This window comes from Zootermopsis nevadensis, unplaced genomic scaffold (genome assembly GCF_977971745.1).
Source record: "Zootermopsis nevadensis isolate Lab colony 2312 unplaced genomic scaffold, Znev_1.0 Znev_ptg000024l, whole genome shotgun sequence".
NCBI lineage: Eukaryota > Metazoa > Arthropoda > Insecta > Blattodea > Termopsidae > Zootermopsis > Zootermopsis nevadensis.
This window is the reverse complement of record NW_028259156.1, coordinates 2,629,837-2,635,973: the sequence shown is the minus strand read 5'-3', so window position 1 is coordinate 2,635,973 and position 6,137 is coordinate 2,629,837. Positions and strand designations below refer to the sequence as shown.

Genomic DNA, 6,137 nt, shown 5'->3' with positions numbered 1-6,137 from the left:
TCAAATAAACCTACCTTTCCCAGCGCCGTGCGTTGGTACAGGCTAAAAGAAAAATATTTGCAATAGAGTGAAAACGTCGTAGAGCGTCCAACAGAAAAAAAATATACATCACCTCCCTCGGTGCCATTCAAGTCCTACAGATTTATTTTTGTTTCAATTGAATATATATATATATTTTCAACAAAACGCAATGTGAATATTTTATCTTGTATATACTTCGGAATAAGATCGTTTCAAAACGACCTCCTCTGGGTTTTAGCAACCGGTTATCATACGCAAATTTCTACCACGAATACATTTAACGTATTGGCTACCAGTTTGAATGCACATTCCACCTCTCCGATAACTCAGCTTCAGTTAATGTTTAATGTGGAAAGACCAGGATGTACTGATACTAAGCCTTTAATTAGCCAGAGAGAAAAGTAACGTATGTTTCAATAAGTCCGTGTATGATAGAAGGCTCCAAATTGGAATATCATTGTTTCCTTTGTTGTATTCTGGGCGTAAAATAAAACACACATGTAAATTATCAAGATTTGCCAATATCTTATCTCGGTATCATGCCTTATCTACAAAAAAAGGCAATGTACAATTACTAAAGATATGTCTAACAAAGTGAAAAATAGTGTTGTCTTTTGAAGTAAAGTTATCCTTGGTGCTCAATTAAGAGCCGCGTCATAAAAAGGTTTATGCGGAAATATAGCTCCATCCATTCATAACCTCTACACTAGACGGAGGTTAATGGAAACTTAGCCCTGGTGCCCATTGGAGAGGAAGCTGGGTGGGGTGGACGGACGACTGACGAAGAGAAAATTCAAATGTTCCAGCCGGGAATTAAACCTCGGTCGTCCAGCTAGTAAGTCTAAACAATGTACGCTGCTTAGCCCACATAATATGGCAATAAAAAGATTTCAAAGCATCGTTTCTACGTATTCTTCTCAATGAGGTCACACAAAAATGTCGGTAAATGCAGTTTGTTAAATTGTATAAAAATAGTGCTTCATTACTTTAACTTGAAAGCAGTCTACTGACATAAAAAAAAGTGTTTTGTACTCCTGCTAGCTATAAATGAGCTGAAAGTTGACTGAAAAGCATGTCGTTACTGAAGACCGGTTTAGTTATGGTAAATGATCTATGCCGATTATGTGGGTTTAGAGGCCAAGGAAACTGAGAACGAAAGAGTTGTGAAAAGAAACATACACTGCTCAATATAATGCTGCATTATAGTCGAAAGCGCAGATAATTCATGTACGTCACATTGTATTTCCTGAAAGGCACAGAACATCATTGTCCTACTATGAAACTGACATGTCGGAAGGATTGAAAATATCCACACTTTTCATTTTTACTTTGCTACTGAAATTATATTCACCGTAAGAAATAAAAGAGCACTTAGGTTAGAAGTTGTATGACGAACACTTTCGTGAATACACCTTTTTCGCGTACGTGATCGGCGGCCTAGCAACGAGGGTTACCTTGACTTCATTGCCAAGGAGTAGAGTCTGTTGGACAAGGGGAGACCTCATCCAGACTTAATTTTGTTTGTGCCGTACTGTGTGATTGCAGTTGGCAACATTTCAAATGGTACTTTCTGTGTATCATAAAAATTTCCCATCATTCATTGCGCAAACGCAAACCCCACTCCTTAACCATTTACGTCCAAAATACGAGTATAATGGAAATGCAATTTCATAGAAAGATAATCAAACTCTAATTACCGAATACTTGATCTAATTTTTATTAATGGTTTAAATCTACCTGTTTATCCTTAATTTCAGCCTAGTCCTGCTGCGTCAGTACGTTAAGGTCAGTCTGTTATTTTACATCGGAGCTGTTACAAGTTTGGAACAGCTTCTTATTCAATGTGGAGCGTGTTTTATCAACAATAACATTTTTCCTTCAGTATAAACAATAACGAAATACATACAGATACATTTAAACCAGCACACCAGTGCCTGTTCTACCAAGTGCGTTCTTGGTGCTGATTAAAGACCCTGATTTGTGGCATAAGCCCCAGTTTAGTGTCTTGTCTGTTTGTGACGATGGTTGAGTCATCAGACCAGATGGACATTCTCAATTGTCTGAGGACAGAAATAGACGACGTTGTGCTTATGAAACGCACCTTAGTCAATGGGCAATGCCCAGTGTAGTGTTAATGGCAGTGTACTTAAGATTAATTAACAACTGCCCGCTATCAGGGACGGGAACAATAGTTCCATTTGAGGTCGTAGTAGGCCTCAGACGCTTAATCTCACACCATTATTACAATTAACTACCTGAGGGGGGGGGGCATGACATATCTACACAGCTGATCATTATAATGTTGGTCAATATTTACAAATATAATGTACACAAACGTCACGCGCCTGCAGAGGTATTTGGATCCAGATTGAAGCCAGCACAAACGTGATTTGAAATTCTGTGTTCGCACAAGCCGATTGGTATCTTGTTTTTAATTTCTTTTAACTTGATATTATAGATAACGTTGCATGACACAGGTCACAGCTGGAATTAGAAAATAGTGGTTCTTTGATGAATGTGAGAGAAAAGAGAATGTTGGAGAGAGTTGTGATGAGTGACACTATTTTTAATTGGGGGGGGGGGAACAGAGACTAATATCCGGCTGTGAAGGTTCCCAGGCAGCACCCGTTCGTCTATCTGGTAAAGGTAGGTTGAAGAGGTAAGGCATTTGGAAGTGGAGATACGTTGAACAGGGCCATACTGTATTCGTATATGATTTTGAATATTGATATTAAGTTTAGGAGGGCAAAATTTAGCTATGCTCGTGCTGGGAGTTTTAAGATTTCTGTCTTCTGGGTTGTTGCGCTGTGCTGTGATGAATATTCATCGCCCTGATGACGGAGGCGGTATGACCTCTGAAACGTTAGTAAACATCGACGAGACTACACAGCGCAACAACCCAGAAGACAGAAATCTTCATACTGGCTGACTTTAGATATCGTCTACTCATTAGAACTCTATATGTATTTTTTTTATTTAAGAAATTCCAGTCTGTGCGTTAAATTTTTAAATTGATGTTCATCAATAAATGATAAACTTATATCAATGGTGTTAGATTTACGAAATAGTTGCCTGTGTCTGGAGGTAGCTTTATGCAGAAGACAAGGTATGTGTGCTTCTTATGTTCATTTTAATCTACTGTCAGTATAAGACTGATTAACTGGTCTAATCTACGATTTCGATATTCACGTAATCGTTTGGAAGTCAGGGTTGTAGTAAACTCGTTTATTTTGATCTTGTCCATTTCTGGAACCACGCTTCTGGAAGGCTTATCGCGTTGTTTCATTTCCTAACCTAAGTTGCCCCGTAGAACAGTGATATTTGTTCCGCGTTATTATAATTTTAAGTTGATACAATGTCATTAACATAAATATTAAAAAGTATAGGCCCAAATATACTTACCTGAGGGACCAAGAGTTGCTGTAGTGTCGACTTGAATAAGAGATCCAGTGTATCGTAGAAAATGATGGATTTTGGAAATAAATGTAAATTGTATTTAACGGGATGGAGTTTTGGCTGTGGTAAGTTTTCCAATTAACCATGTAATACATACTTTGTCAAATTCTCTTTCGATATCTAGGAACAATGTTATAGTACTTAGCTTTGTTAATGTTGAAACCATGATAGATTCGTTCTATATTTTTTTAGCAATGTGTATTGTGAAATGCCCTTTTGGAAGACATACTTGTCGCTCCTTATAATTTGAAACTCCCGAATATTAATACTTAGTCTTTTCAAAGTGATTTTCTAACACAGTTTTCCGAGAAAATTTCGTAAGCTTATTGGTCTGTATAATTCGACGGACAGGCGTTGTCTTTGCCTGGATTCTGGATCAAACTCTTCCCATTGAGCAGGATAATCCTTTTATGATAATGATTTATAAAATATTTTGCCAATAACTTTGAGAACTATCTGCGGTAGGTAGGTAATTTGCTGCCAATTAACTATTCCATACTTGATCTGTAACAGCTGAATCAATTTGCTGATTTGAAGTCTTAATGAGAGGGCCAAATTAATATCGTGGGTTCCAAGCTTACCCCTTTTTTAATGAGAAACTGAATGGAGGCTGCAATTTGTACTGATTTTCCAGCTCTTCTTTTCACTGGAATAAAATAAGTATACCTAACCTAACATAACCTGTCCTTATCGAGAATATACCGCTACAACGGTCTCGCTGTTAGAACACTGGGTATTTAAATAGCTTACGACATAATTTTGGCAAAGTTCCCAGTTGGCTTTACTGAAGATGAGTGTTTGTTTACCTTCGTCTGCTTCTAAAGATTACGCATAGGAAGGACTGCCTTATGTGCGTATTTAATTACTGGAAAGTACATTGATAACAACAGGTCTAGGATATCCGTAGTTACTTTAAAATCCGTATGTAATTAGAAGAGTTTGCCCAACGTTCCATATTTTGAGCTTGCATTGAAGCACCAACAAGTAATAAGTACGTTGCTACCAGTTCCGATTAAGAGGTCCAGGGTCTCATTCTATAATTTTTACAATCAGGTTGCAGTTTAAAATTAAAATTATTTATTGTTATTTGGTTAAATAGCTGTCATTTCCATGCATTACAGGGGAGGGGCAAATGAGTTTCAAAATGTTTGAAATCTTGACACATTTAAATTACTTCTGATTTAACCTGGCAGACTGGTATATTGAGTTTTGTTAAAGAGATGTTGATTTATTAAGGGGTAAAGCGAGGCTGGGGCGTGATGCTGACCACTCACCCCCATCTAGTGACGAGGTCAAGAATGAGTAGGAGTTATACCACCTCTCCCCCTAAACGACCTACATGGCGTGTAGCGGGATGGCTTTACTTTGCTCCTCATTATGTAATTTTCTCCATCCTCCTGTTACTTCCCTTCTCTTATATTCAATATTATATCTACGTTCTTCCCCTCAGAGTGGGAAATGAAGTTTCAAACTCATGTAAAAGAACAGGTAAATTTTAGTTACAAATATTTTAATCTGTAGGTTTTTTAGATATGAAATTGGAAAACTAAAACATTGTGAAGTCAATGCTAACAAGAACCATTCACCAAATTTGATTCGCTCTTAACTTATTCATGCTACAGTAAAATGTTCTTAATCTGAAAATGGGATATTCACCTGCTTCAAAACCTTATTTAAGAAGGAATCCAGCCAAAGTTTCTGGTCTCGACTTCTGCATAAAGCTATGTCACTATCTCAGAAATATCACATTCTTTTGAATATAAATAAATCAGTACATATCAAATGTAATTATCTAATTCAGTATTATGAAATTCTTCTTATATATGCATAATGTACGTACCGTGACAGTTCTAAGTTTGGACATGAGCTTACTACACTTGAAAAGTATGTTTAAATATCACAGCGTCTTAAAATTAATCATGAAGTGTGTTATTTTCAACAGGAAGAAAAGAATTTTATCTGCATACCAATTCTGTAGTAAAATTGATTGACAGAAGATGAACCAGCCCAACTGATCAAGCATCATGATATTGTAAAGACAGTGATATAATTCTAATGATTAAATATATATCAAGAGAAGAACGTAATAAACAGACAGTGAATTTGTTGAATAGATGATTAATATGAATGACAATTAATATCACAAGAAGGTTATGCTTGACAGAGTTAGTTAAGGGAAACCAATTTGGATTTCTTTACAACAAAATATATTTCATATTCAATATTCCCAAAGCAAGTATTAGCAGTATTCATTTTGTATCTTAATTGCGTCATGTTTGTGTTATATCAATACATATATTTATTTTTCCAGTCTATACACAAAACTTGTTTTAAAATAATGTTGTTAAAATTATTTATAACATTTACAATATAAATTGCATTATGTTATATTTTATGGCGCTTTTCTGTGTCGTATAATATTACATTTATCACAGCGCTTTTGATTTTGACGACATGTTTCGATGTTTACCACATCATCATCAGGCTTATCAATTCATATATTTTTAAAAACTATTGAACATTTGTGCATTGCGTTTATAGATTTTTAATTTTCAGTCTTCATCTTGATTTGGAGTATGCATTTTGATGTTCATTATCAGGTTGTATTGTGATGTGTCGGACGTCTGATATCCACAGACGATAAACTGCAACTCTATTCA

General features: G+C 36.0%; 1 long non-coding RNA gene across 1 annotated transcript; it reads left to right on the top strand.

The window, feature by feature from the left end:
- The first annotated feature begins 2,448 nt into the window (after positions 1-2,448).
- Positions 2,449-6,137, top strand: LOC110838427 (uncharacterized). Its single transcript, XR_002546106.2, has 2 exons — positions 2,449-3,542; positions 5,420-6,137. It is a non-coding gene; the product is annotated as an uncharacterized LOC110838427 (long non-coding RNA).